The sequence below is a fragment of the Ornithorhynchus anatinus genome, chromosome 16 (genome assembly GCF_004115215.2).
Source record: "Ornithorhynchus anatinus isolate Pmale09 chromosome 16, mOrnAna1.pri.v4, whole genome shotgun sequence".
NCBI classification, from domain to species: Eukaryota; Metazoa; Chordata; class Mammalia; order Monotremata; family Ornithorhynchidae; genus Ornithorhynchus; species Ornithorhynchus anatinus.
The window spans coordinates 20,501,564-20,519,723 of NC_041743.1; the positions used below are offsets into that span (position 1 = coordinate 20,501,564).

The following is an 18,160-nucleotide window of genomic DNA, read 5'->3' on the forward strand; positions in this document are numbered from 1 at the left end:
AGGCACCGGGGACTACTGAATGAACTATGCGGGGATTTGGAAAGTTGAGGAGCTGCCTTACCTGGCGGCGTCTGCAGCCCCTTCCCGGGGCCTCCTCTCGGCTTGTGCTCCTTCCTGGCCGGCTGGGGTGGAGGGGGTTCCCACGGCTCTCCGCCGCGCTCCGGGCCCCTCGCCCCCGCCTCGGGCTGCTGCGGCGGCTCCTCCCGGACCAGCGGGGATCCGCGCCGTAGCCCGGCCCCCCCCAGCCCCGCGCTCCGGCTGGGGAAAGGCCGCTCCCTCAGGCCGGCGCCTCCGAGGGGGGCCCGAAGCAGGACCAAGCCCCATAGCACCAGGGCGAGCCCCCGCGGGCCCGCGTCCATCCCGGCCCCGCAGCCCCTGCCCCCGCCACCCCCGACGCCGCCTCTGCCGGGCTGCCCCTCCGGGGCTCGGCCTCCGCCCTCCGATGTGTCCGCCAAGCGGAGAGACAAGCCGGGAGCAGCGGACCGAGCCGGCCGCGGGGAGGCCCAGGCCGGGCAGGTGAGTGCAACGCTCCAGGCTCGGACCCCGCGCCCCCAAGCCCGGCCCGGCCCGGCCCAGCCCGGCCCAGCCCGAGCTTCAGGGGAGGGGGCGGAGCGGGGCGAACGCGGAGGTCCCACGGCCCCGCCCCGCGCCGGCCCCCGCCCGTCGAGTGGGCGGGCCGGAGAGCCGCCTCGTCCAGCCCCGGGACCCCCGGGACCCACAGCCGCCGCTCCGGCCCGCTCTGCGGCTCGTTCATTCAGTCCTATTTATTGAGCGCTCACTGGGTGCAGAGCTCTCTCTAGAGAAGCACCGTGGCTCAGTGGAAAGAGCCCGGGCTGGGGACTCAGAAGTTATGGGTTCTCTTCCCGGTTCCGCCGCTTGCCAGCTGTGTGACTATGGGCAAGTCACTTCACTTTTCTGGGCCTCAGTGACCTCATCTGGAAATGGGGATTAAAACGGTGAGCCCCACGTGGGGCAACTTGATCACCTTGTATCCCCCCCAGCGTTTAGAACAGTGCTTTGCACATAGTAAGCGCCTAACAAATACCACCATTATCATTACTAAGCGCTTGGAATGGAAAATTCGGCAACAGATAGAGACGATCCCTGCCCAACGGCAGGGATCCCAGTCTAAACGGGGGGGTCGGGGGAGTCGGATTTAATAATAATAATAACGTTGGCACTGTTCTAAGCTATGGGGGGGAGAATCATCAGGTTGTCCCACGTGGGGCTCACAGTCTTAATCCCCATTTTACAGTTGAGGGAACTGAGGCCCAGGGAAGTGAAGTGACTTGCTCTAGGTCTCACAGCTGATAGTGTTAGAACCCACGACCTGTGACTCCCAAGCCCGGGCTCTGGCCGCTGAGCCGTGGACTCGCGGTCGTGGCGGAGGGGTGACCCGGAACGGAGGGGTGGCCCCGCAGGGAAAGGAGGGAAGACCGCGGGGGGAAAAACCCAGCCCCTCCTAACCGACCTCCCGGCCGTGGCCCCCGCTGCAGGCTGGAACCCCGGATACCAAGGCGCATCGGCGGCCACCGTGGAGCGACCTACTGGGGGCGCGGTCGTCTTTCAGGAAAAATAAAAATCTCCAAAGTAAAGCTATGTCTCCTATGAGCACCAGGCTCCCGTGCGTATGCGTTCCTCCGTTCATTCATTTATTCAGTCGCATTTATTGAGCGCTTACTGTGTGCAGAGCACTTGGGAGGTACGATTCAGCAATAAAGAGAGATGATCCCTGCCCACAACGGGTTTACAATCTAGAGGGTGGGAGACAGACATCAAAACAAGGAAACAGGAATCAATGTAAATAAATAGAAATATAGATATGTATATATAGAAATATAGATATTTCTATTCATAAGTGTTGTGGGGCGGGGGGCGGGAGGGGAGAGCAAGTTGAGATGACGCGGAAGGGAGGGGGAGCTGAGGAAATGGGGGCTTAGTCTGGGAAGGCCTCTTAGAGGAGGTGCGCCTTAAGTAGGGCTTTGAAGAGGGAAAGAGTGATTGGCGGATGTGAGGAAAGAGGGCATTTCAGGCCAACGTAGGACATGGGCCAGGGATCGATGGTGGGACAGGTGAAAATGTATGCTATTGATGCATACCTGTCTACTTGTTTAGTTTTGCTGTCTGTCTCCCCCTTCTTGACCGTGAGCCTGTTGTTGGATAGGGATTGTCTCTATCTGTTGCCAAATTGTACTTTCCAAGCGCTTTGTACAGTGTTCTGCACACAGTAAGCGCTCAATAAATAGGATTGAATGAATGAATGATTGAATGAATGAGGCACAGTGAGAAGGTTAGAGTGTGTGGGCTTGGCTGTAGAAGGCGAGAAGGGAAGTGAGGTAGGAAGAGGCAAGGTTATGGAGAGCTTTGAAGCCAATGGTGAGGAGTTTTTCTTTGATCGGGAAGTTGATATTCATTCATTCATTCATTCAATAGTATTTATTGAGCTCTTACTATGTGCACAGCACTGTACTAAGCGCTTGGAATGTACAATTCGGCAACAGAGACTATCCCTGCCCATTGACGGGCTTACAGTCTGATTGGGGGAAACAGACAAAAACAATAGCTATAAATAGAATCAAGGGGATGTATACCTCATTAACAAAATAAATAGGTTAATAAAAATATATGCAAATGAGCTGATGAGCACAGTGCTGAGGGGAGGGAAAGGGAGAGGGGGAGGAGCAGAGGGAAAGGGGGGGGAAGGGGGCTTAGCCGAGGGGAGGTGAATGGGGGGCAGAGAGGGAACAAAGGGAAAAGGGGAAATTCAGTCTGGGAAGGCCTCTTGGAGGAAGTGAGCTCTCAGTAGGGCTTTGAAGAGGGGAAGAGAGTTTGGCGGCAGTGAGGAGGGAGAGCATTCCAGGACAGCGGGAGGATGTGGGTCAGGGGTCAACAGTGAAATAAGCGAGAACGGGGGACAGTGAGGAGGTGGGCAGCAGAGGAGCGGAGCCTACGTGGTGGACAGTAGAGAAAAGGGAGGAGAGGTAGGCGGGGGCAAGGTGATGGAGAGCCTTGAAGTCTAGAGTGAGAAGCTTTTGTTTCGTGTGGAGGTTGATAGGCAACCACTGGAGGTTTTTAAGGAGGGAAGTGACATGCCCAGAGAGTTTCTGAAGGAAGATGATCTATGCAGTGGAATGAAGAATTGACTGGAGTGGGGAGAGACAGGAGGAAGGGAGATCAGACAGAAGGCTGACACAATAATCCAGCCAGGATATTATGAGAGCTTGTACCAACACAATAGCCATTTGGATGGAGAGGAAAGGGCAGATCTTGGCTATAATGTAAAGGTGAGACCGGCAGGCGTGGGTGACGGATTGGATGTGTGGGGTAAATGAGAGAGTCGAGTCAAGGATGACACCGAGGTTGCGGGCTTCAGAGACAGGAAGGATGGTCATACCATCCACAGTGATAGGGAAGTGAGGAAGAGGACAGAGCTTGGGAGGGAAGATAAGGAGCTCAGTTTTGGACATGTTGAGTTTTAGGTGGCAGGCAGACATCCAGGTGGAGACGTCCTGGAGGCAGGAGGAGATACGAACCTGAAGGGAGGGGGAGAGGACGGGGCAGAGATGTAGATTTGTATGTCATCTGCAAGGAGATGATAGTTGAAGTCGTGGGAGCAAATGAGTTCACCAAGGGAGTGAGTGTAGATGGAGAACAGAATAGGGCCAAGAACTGACCCTTGAGGAACTCCTACAGTTAGAGGATGGGTGGGGGAGGAGGAGCCTGCGAAGGAGACCGAGAATGAACGGCCAGAAAGATAAGAGGAGAATCAGGAGAGGCCTGAGTCCATGAAGCCAAGGTGAGATAAGGTGTGGAGGAGAAGGGGATGGTCTACAGTGTCAAAGGCAGCTGAGAGGTCAAGGAGAATTAGGACAGAGTAGGAGCCATTGGATTTGGCAAGAAGGAGGTCATGGGTGACCTTTGAGAGATCAGTCTCAGGAGAGTGGAGGGGACGGAAGCCAGAATGGAGGGGGTCCAGGAGAGAATTGCAGTTAAGGAATTCTAGGCAGCGAGTGTAGATGACTCGTTCTAGGAGCTTGGAAAGGAAGGGTAGAAAGGAGATAGAGCAATAACTGGAAGGGGAAGTGGGGTCGAGAGAGGGTTTTTTTAGGATGGGGGAGACATGGGCATGTTTGAAGGCAGAGGGGAAGAAGCCATTGGAGAGTGAGCAGTTAAAGATAGAAGTTAAGGACGGGAGGAGGGAAGGGGCGATGGTTTTTATAAGGTGAGCGGGAATGGGGTTCGAAGCACAGGTGGAGGGGGTGGCACTTGCAAGGAGAGAGGAGATATCCTTTGAGGATACTGCAGGGAAAGAAGGGAAAGTAAGGGAGAGGGTTGGCGGGGGGGGGGGCAGGAGGGGAAGCAGAAGGAGGAGGGGTGACTTTGGGGAGCTCAGACATGATTGTGTTAATTTTTGTGATGAAGTAGGTGGCCAGATCATTGGGGGTGAGGGATGGGGGAGGGGGAGGAACAGGAGGCCTGAGGAGAGAATTAAAGGAGCATGCGGGGTGGGCAGTAGAAAGAGAGAAGGGAGGTGAGGTAGGCGGGAGCAAGGTGATGGAGAGCCTTGAAGCCAAGAGTGAGGAGTTTTTGTTTCATGCGGCGGTTGATAGGCAACCACTGGAGGTTTTTAAGGAGGGGAGTGACATGCCCAGAGAGTTTCTGAAGGAAGATGATCCGTGCAGTGGAATGAAGAATAGACTGGAGTGGGGAGAGACAGGAGGAAGGGAGATCAGACAGAAGGCTGACACAATAATCCAGCCAGGATATTATGAGAGCTTGTACCAACACAGTAGCCGTTTAGATGGAGAGGAAAGGGCAGATCTTGGCGATATTGTAAAGGTGAGACCGGCAGGCGTTGGTGACAGATTCGATGTGTGGGGTGAATGAGAGAGCTGAGTCAAGGATGACACCAAGGTTGCGGGCTTCAAAGATGGGAAGGAATGGTTATACCATCCACAGTGACAGGGAAGTCAGGAAGAGGACAGGGTTTGGAAGGGAAGATAAGGAGCTCAGTCTTGGACATGTTGGTGGCTGGCAGACATCCAGGTGGAGACGTCCTGGAGGCAGGAGGAGATACGAACCTGAAGGGAGGGGAAGAAAACAAGGGAGGAGATGTAGATTTGTGTGTCATCTGCATAGAAATCACAGTTGAAGTCGTGGGAGCAAATGAGTTCACCAAGGGAGTGAGTATAGATGGAGAACAGAAGAGGGCCAAGAACTGACCCTTGAGTAGATGGGAGGGGGAGGAGGTGCCCACAAAGGAGACTGAGAATGAACGGCCTGAAGGATGAGGAGAACCAGGAGAGGACAGACTCCATGAAGCCAAGGTGAGATAAGGTGTGGAGGAGAAGGGGATGGTCTACAGTGTCAAAAGCAGCTGAGAGGTTGAAGAGGATTGGGATAGAGTAGGAGTCATTGGCTTTGGCAAGAAGGAGGTCATGGGTGACTTTTGAGAGAGCTGTCTTGGTAGAGGGGAGAGGACAGAAGCCAAATTGGAGGGGGTCCAGGAGAGAGTTGGAGTTGAGGAATTCAAGGCAGCAAGTGTAGACAACTCATTCTAGGAGTTTGGAAAAGAAGGGTAGGAGGGAGATAGGGCAATAACTGGAAGGGGAAGTGGGGTTGAGAGAGGGTTTTTTTAGGATGGGGAGACATGGGCATGTTTGAAGGCAGAGAGGAAGAAGCCATTGGAGAGTGAGTAGTTAAAGATAGAAGTTAAGGAGGGAAGGGGTGATGGTTTCTATAAGGAGAGCAGGAATGGGGTCTGAAGCAGAGGTGGAGGGGGTGGCATTTGTGAGGAGGGAGGAGATCTCCTCTGAGGATACTGCAGGGAAGGATGGGAAAGTAGGGGAGGGTGTTGGTAGGTGGGGAGAGGCAGAAGGGGAGGTGACTTTGAGGAGCTCAGACCTGATTGTGTTAATTTTCATGATGAAGTAGGTGGCCAGATCTTGGGGGTGAGGGATGGGGGAGGGGGAGGAACAGGGGGCCTGAAGAGAGAGTTAAAAGTCCAGAACAATTAGCGGTGGTAACAGACATGGGCGTCAATGAGGGAAGAAAAGTAGTTTTGCCTGGCGGAGAAGAGGGCAGAGTTAAGGCAGGAAAGGATAATTTTAAAATGGTTATGGTTGGCTTGGTGCTTGGACCTTCTCCAGCAGCGCTCAGCAGCTAGACTATAAGAGCGAAGGAGGTGGACAGAGGCAGTGACCCAGGGCTGTGGGTTAGTGGAGCGAGAGCGGTGGAGGGAAAGGGGGGGTGAGTGAGTTGAGATGAGTAGAGAGGGTGGAGTTGAGAACGGTAACCTGATCATCGAGAATGGGAACAGAGGATAGTGAGGCAAGGTGGGGAGAGATGCTTTGGGAGAGATGGATGGGATCAAGACAGCAGAGGTCTCTGTGAGGGAGTAATACAGATTTGCAAGGGGAGAGAGTGTGAGAGAGGAGGCAGGTGAGAAGATTATGGTCCGAGAGAGTGATTTCAGAATTGGTGAGAGTGGAGATAGTGCAGCAGTAAGAGATGACGAGATTGAGAGTGTGACCAAGTTGGTGAGTGGGCGAGGTGTGGAGCAGGAGGTTGGCAGAGTAGAGGAGTAATAGCAGGCAGGTGGCAGAGGAGTCACCGGGTACATCCTTGTGGATGTTGAAGTCTCCGAGAATCAGAGTGGGCAGAGAGAAGGAGAGAAGGAAGGTAAGAAAGGGGTCAAGGTGGTTGAAGAACTTGGAGGTGGGACCAGGAGGGCAGTAAATGATGGCTACAAGTATCTGGAGGGGGTGGTAGAGGCGAATGATATGGGCTTCAAAGGAGGGGAAGGAGAACGAATTTGGGGGAGGGATAGTGTGGAAGCGGCATTGCAGTGAGAGAAGGGACGCCTTGTCCCTTTCCGGTGAGTCTGGGGGAGTGGGAGAAGGAGAGCAGTGAGCACCGCTTGAGAGAGCAGTGAGCAGTGAGCACCGCTTGAGAGAGCAGTGGTTCGAGACCATGTCTTCAGGAGTGAGCCAGGTCTCTGTAAGGGCGAGGAGGAGGAGAGAGCAGGAAAGGAAAAGGTCAAGGATGAAAGGTAATTTACTGTAATGGAGCGGGGATTCCAGTGGCCACACTTGAAAGTAGCTGTGGGTGTGAGCGGGGGGGAGGGAAGGGTTTGGATGGGAACGAGGTGGTGGGGCCCTGGACGGGCAGCGGGGGAAGAAGGGTGGCGGTGGGACAGGAGGACTGGGATGAGGCGTAGGTGGGGAAGAGGAAAGGGGGGAGGGTGTGAGGAGGGGGTTTGGTGGGGAGGAGCGGAGGGGGAGGGGGAAGAGGGGTGGTGCTGGAAAAGTAGGGTTCTAGGGTGGGGGAGGGGAGGAGGCAGAGGAGAGAGAGGGAAAGAGCTGGGCGAGAGAGGGGAAGGGGAAGGAGGATTGGGAGGGACAGATGGGAGGGGGGGTGGAAGGACCTGGTGAGGCCAGAGAGGTAGGTGGCAGCACTGAGAACAATTAACAATAACATGTGAAAGCAGTAATATAGTAACATGATACAATAAAATATTGTTAATAAGCGGGTGATGTCCAGGGTCTAGTGTTGACTAAGGGTCAATCAGATCAAAATCAAAAGGCTAGTTGCATGGAGAGTCCTGGGGCTCATGGTTCAAATGTCTCTGAGGCGGCAGAGGGAGCCTTATGGATGCCCAATGTGGGGAAGGGTGGAGCTGTTGTAGGGGATAGAGGAGGGGAAACTCATGGGGAGAGGAGTAACATGGGAAGGGTGAGTAGTTGCGGGCACAGGTAGCAGCTAAAGTAACACAACGAGAACAAGGGCAATGTTGCCCAGGAATGGGGATCGGAAAGAGTTATGGGGGGGTGGGGGGACGGAATCTATCACCTCTAGTCAGAGCACAGGGGAGGAGGGAGTGAGGACTCTCCAAAGGATGGCCACTTCTGGGTGGAGGGGAGACCCAGGGGGGGCGGCTGGGGAGTGCAATATTCCATGGCCCGGGGGTTTGGTGGGGAACAGGGGAGCACAATATTCCACGACTCCGGGGTTTGGGGTGGGGAGGGGGAAGGGGAAGGGGAGCACAATGTCCCACGACTCTGGGGCAGGGTGGAAGGGGGGGGTGCTGGGGAGAACAGAGTCCCATCGTCTGGGTTTGCTACCAGGACAGACTACGAGGGGGTGCAAGACCAGGTGGGGTTGGAAGTAGGAGGGTCAGGGAAAGATGGGGGGAGGTCCGGGAGCTACTCATGGATCTGGTGGCTGTGGGGCCTGCGGTGGCGTGGGGCATGGGGGTGGTCCTCAGTGTCGGAGTACTTGGGCAGGGGTGCAGAAGTCTGGGTTGGGGAGATGACCATGAGCCCGGGGGCAAGTCATTGAAGTCTGATAGCGCAGGCTTTTTGGGAAGAGAGATCCCTGCACATTCGTATCAGTGTCTAAAGGAGAAAGATTCAGCCGGGGAAGAGGGGGACCAACGGTTAGGGGTGCAGCTCCAATGGAGAGACAGTCCCGGCGCTATCATGTTGGGGATCAGCAGCCAAAGAACCAGCCGGGAAGGACAGGCGGTCCAAGGTGCGGCTCCAAGGGAGCGAAGATCCCGAGCCCACGTGGCTATGATCAGAGGAGGAGAAAGATTTTTCCAGGAATAAGGGGACCGGGGTCCAAGGTGAGGCTCCAGTGGAAAGGCATCCCGGCGCAATTGTGTCGGCGTTCGGCAGCCAAAGAGCTAGTCGGGAATAAGGGACGGGCGGTCCAAGGTGCAGCTCCAAGGGAGCGGAGGTCCTGAGGCTGCTTGGCGGCGAACAGAGGAGGAACTCCCTCCTCAGGCCCTCTGTCCTCCACATCCCCAGTCCCTTGCCCCCAGTGACCTGGCCACCTACTTTATTAAGAAAATTAACATCAACGTTAGAGTTCCCTATAATCACTCCTGCTTCTTCCCCCCTCCAGCCCTCTCTTTAACTCTCCAATCCTTCCCAGCAGTATCTCTAGATGAGATCTGCCCTCTTTCCATCCCTATTAGCCATCTTTAACAATTCGCTGTCCAAAGGCTTCTTCCCCACTGCTTTCAAGCATGCCCATGTCTCCCTTATCCTGAAAAAACCCTCCTTTGACCCCATGGCTCCCTCCAGTTATTGCCCAATTTCCCTCCTACCATTCCTCTTCAAACTCCTCAAATGAGTTGTCTACAACCACTGTCTCGAATTCCTTTCCTCCAATTCTCTTCTTGACCCCTCCAATCTAGCTTCTGTCCCCTACACTGTACAGAAACAGCTTTCCCAAAGGTCACCCCTGATCTCCTTCTTGCCAAATCCAATGACCTCTATTCCATCCTAATCTACTTCGACCTCTCAGCTGCCTTCAACACAGTCGACCACCCCCTTCTCCTAGAAACATTATCCAACCCTGGCTTCACTGATTCTGTCCATTCATGTCTCCCTTATCCTGAAAAAACCCTCCTTTGACCCCATGGCTCCCTCCAGTTATTGCCCAATTTCCCTCCTACCATTCCTCTTCAAACTCCTCAAATGAGTTGTTTACAACCACTGTCTCAAATTCCTTTCCTCCAATTCTCTTCTTGACCCCTCCAATCTAGCTTCTGTCCCCTACACTGTACAGAAACAGCCTTCCCAAAGGTCACCCCTGATCTCCTTCTTGCCAAATCCAATGACCTCTATTCCATCCTAATCTACTTCGACCTCTCAGCTGCCTTCAACACAGTCGACCACCCCCTTCTCCTAGAAACATTATCCAACCCTGGCTTCACTGATTCTGTCCATTCATTCATTCAATCATATTTATTGAGCACTTATTGTGGGAAGAACACTGTCTGAAGCACTTGGAAACTACAATTCAGCAATAGACAATCCATGCCCACACTGGGCTTACAGTCTAGAAGGAGGGAGACAGACATCAAAACATGGCTGTTCATTCTCTGTCTCCTTTGTGGGCACCTCCTCTGCCTCCAACTGTGGGGGGCCCTCAAGGTTCAGTTCTGAGTCCCCTTCTACTCTCCATTTACCCTCACTCCCTTGGAGAACTCATTCCCTTTCATGGCTTCAAGTACCACTATGCAGATGATACCAACTCTCTCCTGGACTCCCTCCAATCTGACTTCCATCCCCTCCACTCCACCAAAACTTCCCTCTCAAAGATCATCAATGACCTCCTTCTTGCCAAATCCAATGACTCCTATTCTATCCTAATCCTCCTCGATCTCTCAGCCTCTCCTCCACGTTTTATCTCACCTTGGCTTCATGGACTCCATCCTCTCCTCGTTCTCCTCTTATCTCTCTGGCTGTTCATTCTCGGTCTCCTTCGCGGGCTCCTCCTCCTTCTCCCATCCATTAACTGTAGGGGTTCCTCAAGGGTCAGTTCTTGGTCCCCTTCTGTTCTCCATCTGTACTCACTCCCTTGGTGAACTCATTCACTTCCATGGCTTCAACTAACATCTTTATGCCGATGACACCCAAATCTACATCACCTCCCCTGTTCTCTCCCCCTCCCTCCAGGCTCCTATCTCCTCCTGCCTCCAGGACATCTCCACCTGGATGTCTGCCAGCCACCTAAAACTCAACATGTCCAAGACTGAGCTCCTTATCTTCCCACCCAAGCCCTGTCCTCTTCCTGACTTCCCTGTCACCCTGGATGGCACTACCATCCTTCCCGTCTTACAGGCCTGTAAACTGGGTGTCATCCTTGACTCTGCTCTCTCATTCACCCCACACATCCAATCCGTCACCAAAAGCTGCTGGTCTCACCTTCACAGTATTACCAAGATCTGCCCTTTCCTCTCCGTCCAAACTGCTACCTTGATGGTACAAGCTCTCATAATATCCTGACTTGATTATTGTGTCAGCCTCCTCCCTGATCTCCCATCCTCCTGTCTCTCCCCGCTCCAGTCTGTTCTTCATTCTGCTGCCCGGATCATCGTTCTACAGAATTCTCTGGGCATGTCACTCCTCTCCTCAAAAACTTCCAGTGGTTGCCTATCAACCTTGGCATAAAACAAAAACTCTTCACTCTTGGCTTCCTCACCTTGACCCCTCCTACCTCACCTCCCTTCTCTCCTTCTACAGCCCAACCCGTACACTCTGCTTCTGTGCTGCTAACCTTCTCATGGTCCCTCGTTCTCACTTGTCTCGCCATCGACCCCTGGCGCACGTCCTACCACTGAACTGGAATGCTCTCCCTCCTCACAATCCACCAAACTAACTTTCTTCCCCTCTTTAAAGCCCTACTGAGAGCTCACCTCCTCCAGGAAGCCTTCCCAGACTGAGCCCTCCCTTTTCCCTCTGCTCCTCCTCCCCTCCCCATTCCCCCTACTCCCTCCCTCTGCTCTTCCCCCTTCCCCTCCCCACAGCACTTGTCCATATTTGTATATATTATTTATTACTGTTTATTTTGTTAATGATGTATATATCTAAGATTCTAGTTATCTTGATATTGACACCAGGCTACTTTTTTTTGTCTTGTTTTGTTTTTCTGTCTGTCTCTCCCGTTTAGACTGTGAGCCTGTTATTGGGCAGGGATTGTCTCTATCTGTTGCCTAATTGTACATTCCAAGCACTTAGTACCGTGCTCTGCACATAATAAGCACTCAACTTCCCCCCTTTCCCTCTGCTTCTCTCCTCTTCCTACCCCTCCCCTCAGCACTGTGCTTATTTGTATATATTTTTATTACCTTATTTATTTTGTTAATGAGGTGTACATCCCCTTGATTCTACTTATCGTGATTAAGTTGTCTTGTTTTTTGTTCGTCTGTCTCCCCCGATTAGACTGTAAGCCCATCAATGGGCAGGGATTGTCTCTATCTGTTGCCAAATTGTACCTTCCAAGCGCTTAGTACAGTGCTCTGCACATAATAAACGCTCAGTAAATACTATTGAATGAATGAATGAATAAATACGATTGAATGAATCCTTGCCTCTGCTCTCTCGTAGACCCCACATATCCAATCTGTCACTTCACAACATCGCCAAGATCCAACCTTTCCTCTCCATCCAAGCCACTGCCACATTAATACAATCAATCACTCATCCCCACTCCAGTCCATACTTCACTCCGCTGCCTGGATTATCTTTCTATGGAAACGTTCAGGACATGTCACCCCCCTCCTCAAAAATCTCCAGTGGTTGCCTATCGACCTCCGTATCAAACAAAAACTCCTCCCATTGGCTTTAAATCTCTACATTCCCTTTCATTCATTCATTCATTCAATAGTATTTATTGAGCGCTTACTATGTGCAGAGCACTGTACTAAGCCCTTGGAATGTACAAATTGGTAACAGGTAGAGACAGTCCCTGCCTTTTGACGGGCTTACATTCGTACCTCACCTCCCTTCTCTCCTTCTACATCCCAACCCACACACTCTGCTTCTCTGGTACTAATCTTCTCACTGTGCTTCAATCTCACCTGTCTCACCACCAACCCCTGGCCCACATCCTAACTCTGGCCTGGAACGTCCTCCTTCTTCAAAACCGCCAATCACTCTTCCCCTCTTCAAAGCCCTACTGAAGGTGCACCTCCTCCAAGAGGCCTTCCCCGACTAAGTCCCCTTTTCATTCATTCATTCAATAGTATTTATTGAGCGCTTACTATGTGCAGAGCACTGTACTAAGCGCTTGGAATGTACAAATCGGTAACAGATAGAGACAGTCCCTGCCCTTTGACGGGCTTACAGTCTAATCGAGTCTAATTTTCCTCAGCTCTCTCTCCCACCTCACCTCGACTCACTCCCTTTGCTTCCCCTCACCCCGCCCCACAACACTTATGTGTATATATATATATATATGCACCTATAATTCTATTTTTTTTATATTGATGCCTGTTTACTTGTTTGGATGTCTGTCTCCCCCACTAGACTGTAAGCCCCTTGTGGGCAGGGATTGTCTCTCTTTATTGCTGTATTCCACTTTATTCTACCTTCCAAGCGCTTATACAGTGCTCTGTGCACATTAAGCTCTCAATAAATACGATTGAATGAATGAATATCCTGAATAAGTGAGAAACCCTTTAGGGTCCCATATGCACCAAGCATTTGAGAAAAAGAGCCACAGATGAAAGACAGTGGGTTAGCCAGATCAAGTCCCTGGCTGCTTCGGGAGTGGCCCACTCATACACACAGCAGGCAGCGGTCTAGCTGGCCTATATTTCCCAGGCTGCCCAAGAAAGGGGTTTGGGGGTGTGGAGGACATAGACATCAGGCAGCAAGTGGGGCAGTCAGACTACATCTCCCAGGATGCTTCAGGCGGGGGTTAAGGGCATAAACACACTGGACTACATCTCCCTGGCTGCTTCAGACAGTCGGACCACATTTCCTGGGCAACTTCGGTCAAGGGTTCTAATCCCCACTCTTCCACTTATCTGCTGTGTGACCTTGGGCAAGCCATTTGACTTCTCTGAGCCTCAGTTACCTCACCTGGAAAACGGGCACTGAGATCCTTATATGGGACAGGGACTCTGTTCAACCTGATTTGCCTGTATCCATCCTAGCTTAGTACAGCACCTGGCATATAGTAAACATTTCACAAATACCATTATTACTATTGTTATAGACAGCAGATGTCGGTGGGTCAGCCGCGCTAAGAGAAGCAGAGTGGCTCAATGGAAAGAGCAGGGGCTTGGGAGTCAGAGGTCATGGGTTCTAATCCACACTCCGCCGCTTGTCAGCTGTGTGACTTTGGGCAAGTCACTTAACTTTTCTGTGCCTCAGTTACCTCATCTGTAAAATGGGGATTGAAACTGTGAGCCCCATGTGGGACAACCTGATCACCTTGTATCCCCCCAGCATTTAGAACAGTGCTTTGCAAATAGTAAGTGCTTAACAAGTACCAAATTCATTCATTCAATCATATTTATTGAGTGTTTACTATGTGCAGAGCACTGTACTAAGTGCTTGGAATGTACATTTTGGCAACAGGTAGAGACAATCCCTGCCCAATAACGGGCTCACGGTCTAAACGGGGGAGACAGACAACAAAACAAGTAGTCAGGATTGTAATACAGTTTCCTCTGATAAATTAGTTACATATATATATAAAGGTCTGCCTCCAGCCTCTAGATTGTAAATTCATTGGGGGCAGGGAATGTGTCTTACCACTCTGTTAGACTGAACTCTTCCAGTGCTTAATACAGTGCTCAGCACACAGTAAATAATAAATACCTTTGATGTGAATATGCCAGGAACACCAAAACGTAAGCCTTTAAGAAACACTAGCAGAATGAGGGAGGTTCAATCTCACAGCCTCACTGTGCATGCAACTCAGCCCTACGGCACTTGTAACTATCTCCGTAATTTAACGTCCACCAACCCCCCAGACTGTAAGCTATTATATCGTCCTCTCCCAAGCACTTAGTACCATGTTTGGCATGCATTAAGTGCTCAATAAGTACCTTTGATTGATATGAATACACCGGGAAGGCCGAAATGCATGTCTTTAGCACTAGCAAATAGAGGGAGGTTCAATTCCACAGCACGTAAATCTACATCCCTAATTTCTTTTAATGTCTGCCTCGCCCACTAGTTGGTAAGATCATCATGGACATGGAATGCGTCTACCAATTCTGTTCTAAGTATGCTCTCCCAAGCTCTTAGTCCGGTGCTCTGCACACAGTAAACACTCAAGAAATACTACTGGCTGACTGATTGATACATGAGACCTCAGCAACTCCCACTTTCAAAAGGCTGGGTAATTTCAGGAGGAAATTGTAAATTTTCAATTGGAAAACTCTGACCACAATCATTCTAGCTAAACTTTTAATCCCCCTTCACCTACTTAACTATCTGCAGCAAATATTTAACCAATATTAAGAGTGAAGTAGTTTTGTGCCATCAGTTTAACAGGCTCAGTGAACTGGGTAAATCAATCAATGAATCAGTCCTACTTACTGAAGGAAGTAAGTGCTTACTGTAGTAAACGCTTGGGAGAGTACGATAGAATTGGTGGACATGTTCCCCAGCCACAATGAGCTGACAGTCTAGAGGAAAGTAGGTGAGAAGTTTCTGATATCATCATTTTGACACAAGTGTCTACTGACTTAATCTCATAATATTGAAAGTTAGGGGAACTTTATCCATCACCTTTTCTTCCCAAATTCAAAATAATAATAATAATAATGATTTTGGTATTTGTTAAGCACTTACTATGTGCCAAGCACTGTTCTAAGTGCTAGGTAGATACAAGGTAATCAGGTTGTCCCACACGGGGCGCAGTCTTAATCCCCATTTTCCAGATGTGGTAACTGAGGCACAGAGAAGTTGTGACTTGCCCAAAGTCACACAGCTGATAAGTGGCAGATCCAGGATTAGAACCCACAACCTGTGACTCCCAAGCCCGTGCTCTTTCCACTGAGCCACACTGCTTCTCATGGCATTTCTTGCACTAACGATGATAAATGTGCAAATCAGCTAAACCTTCTTCTGGTTTATTTTGAGTTCGTCCTTAGACTGTAATTTCTCTAAAATTTCTGGCCCCAAGAGGTTGTCTCCACAAAATAAGAAAGTGATGGCTTCTGGTCTCCTCATTCTTGCTTGAAAACCTGATGGCTTTGGGAATGGCTGGGCTGCCTCCTGTGAAATGGGATTGGCTTAGCCCACAATGCTCAGGATGGTTTTTTCGGTTTGCTGGTTTGTTCATTTTTCTATCTGTACAGTGCTTTCTATGTGCCAAGCACTATACTAAGCACTGGGGTAGATACAAGCTAATCAGGTTGGACACAGTCCATGTCCCACATGGGGCTCACAGTCTTAATCCCCATTTTACAGATAAGGTAACTGAGGCACAGAAAAGTGAAATGACTTGCCCAAGACCACACAGCTAAGTAGCAGAGCTAGATTAGTATCCAGGTCCTTCGGATTCCCAGCCCCATGCTCTATCCACTAGGCTACGCTACACCTCCTGCCATCTAAATCAAAAATCCTGTTTACTCGTTTCCATTACAATACAATTATATAGTCCATTATCTAATACTCATTTTGCTAAACAGTAATTTGCTTTTTCAGAGAAAAACGGAGCTATTCCACATAACCATTTGAGTCATGATGGTGACGGAAGTATCGATGTGGTAGAGACTCTGAGACTCGGACAATCTGAGAAGCAGTATGGCCTAGTGGAAAAGTGGGAGTTAGAAGCACCTGGGTTCTAATCCCAGTCTGCCATGGTGTGATGAGTCACCTTGGGCAAGCCCCTTCTCTTCCCTATAGCTCAGTTTTCTCAGAAATGAGATGGGGATTCAATACCTGTTCTCCCTCCTTTTTGGACTGCGAGTCCAGTGGGGGATAGGGACTACATCTGACCTGTCTTGTACCTATCCCAAGGCTTAGCACAGAATGCTTGGCACAAGGTAGGCACTTAACTAATACAGCTATTATTATTATCATTGGCGTAACCTAAACCAGTGCTAACTGGAAGTATTAAACTGGAATGTGAAACAAAAACACCCCTCAAATGGAAGGAGCTGTAACTGGCTTCGAAATCAGCGCGACAGGCATTGCTTTCGAGCTATTCGAAGCCAACCCCCATGAGTCTTACTGGCCATCTTGAGGAAAACGCTCACCTTATCTTGTTCAAGCTGCTCAATCAAGTTCTTGGCATCCCCCAGGTGAGTAATCAGCCTCATCTTCTCCGCCATTTGGAGTTCCTAGGAGACGACGAAAGGAAGTTCTTTTCCATCTCTAACATGGCTTCCCTCTTCCTCCGCGAGCTCCAGATGTGTATGTATGCTGGGAATTGTCCCATGTAGTGTCTTATTTGTAGTTCTCAGGACTCAGCTAATAGTTTTGGCTAATCCCCCCACTAGCTAGGGATGGTATTGGGACGTGGGCATTTTATTGGCAGTGGGAAACAGTCACTGTCTCGAGAGCACAGGTTCTATGTGTATGGCTTACCAGAAGACCATACCTTCAACTCTAGTCAAGCACTACGAAGGTTGAGCTGGTCTTTGGAATGCCCTCCCTCCTCATATCTGATGGACAATTACTCTCCCCCACTTTGAAGCCTTATTGAAGGCACATCTCCTCCACAATCTAAGTAGGAGAGAGAACTGGTATTGAATCCCCATTGTTCAGATGAGGTAAACAGAGGCACAGAGAAGTGAAGTGATTTGCCCAAAGCCACACAGCAGAAAAGTGGTGGAGCCGGGATTAGAAACCTGGTCCTCTGACTCCCAGGTCCATGCTCTAACCATGACCACACTGCTTCTCGAGAAACCCAAAGGGATCCACCTGAATGAGCAGAATACTCAAAAGGTAGTCAGGAGGAAGCGAGATTTTGACTTTCCAACAATAATACCTCCAGAGGGATGATTCCAGCTGTCTACTTCTTAATTTGAGCTTCAGAAAAGCAGTGCCTTATGAATGAGGAAAGCAGCTTTGAAAACGGGAATGGAACTACTGCATGTAGCCAGATGTATTTTATGGTCTTTCCTGACATTTTTTATGATATTTAAGTGCTCATTGCTACTGTCTTATGCTGTCGAGTCGTGTCCGACCCATAGCGACGCCATAGACACATTTCTCCCAGGATGTCCCTCCTCCATCTGCAATCATTCTGGTAGTGTATTTGTAGAGTTCTCTTGGTAAAATATGGAAGCGGTTTACTGTCGCCTCCTTCCGCGCACTAAACCTGAGTCTCTATCCTCAACTCTCTGTTATGCCGCTCCTGCCCAGCATAGGGGAGTCCTGACTTGTAGCAGATTGCCTTCCACTCACTAGCCACTGCCCAAGCTAGGAATGGAATAAATATGCCTCTGCTTGACTCTCCTTCCTGTAGTAGAGACTGGCACAATACTGGAAACTCTCCAGGTGCAACCCTGAGAGGTGGTTAAGTGCTTACTATATGTTAAACACTGTTTTAAGCTCTGGGGTAGGCATGAATTAATTAGGTCAGAGACAGTGTGTGTTCTGCATTGGGCTCACAATCAAAGTTGAAGGGAGAACAATGATCAAATCCCCATTTTACAGTGGAGGAAACTGAGGCACAGAAAAGCAAAGTGACTTGTCCAAGGTCACACTGCAAGCAATTGGTAGAGCCAGGATTAGAATCCAGGTCTTCTGACTCCCAGGCCTATGCTCTTTCCACTAGGCCCTGCTGCTTCTCTGTTTACGTATCGCTGCTCTCAAACTTGAAGTTTAGCCCATTTCTCTGAACACCTGAACTTCTGTAGATTCAGGCGATCCCCGAGGAAGATGTAGGCTCTGCC

At 50.5% G+C, this 18,160-nt stretch overlaps 1 protein-coding gene and 1 non-coding gene across 2 annotated transcripts in view; both read right to left on the bottom strand.

The window, feature by feature from the left end:
- Positions 1-353, bottom strand: part of CPXM2 (carboxypeptidase X, M14 family member 2) — a 171,949-nt gene extending 171,596 nt beyond the window's left edge. Inside the window, exon 1 of the mRNA XM_029080238.2 lies at positions 62-353. The gene's annotated coding sequence lies outside the window, so the exon portion shown is untranslated. The remainder of the gene's footprint in view (positions 1-61) is intronic.
- A 17,289-nt stretch (positions 354-17,642) lies between these two features.
- On the bottom strand, positions 17,643-17,780 carry LOC114817521. Its single transcript, XR_003765383.1, has one exon. It is a non-coding gene; the product is annotated as a small nucleolar RNA SNORA7 (small nucleolar RNA).
- Positions 17,781-18,160: the final 380 nt, after the last annotated feature.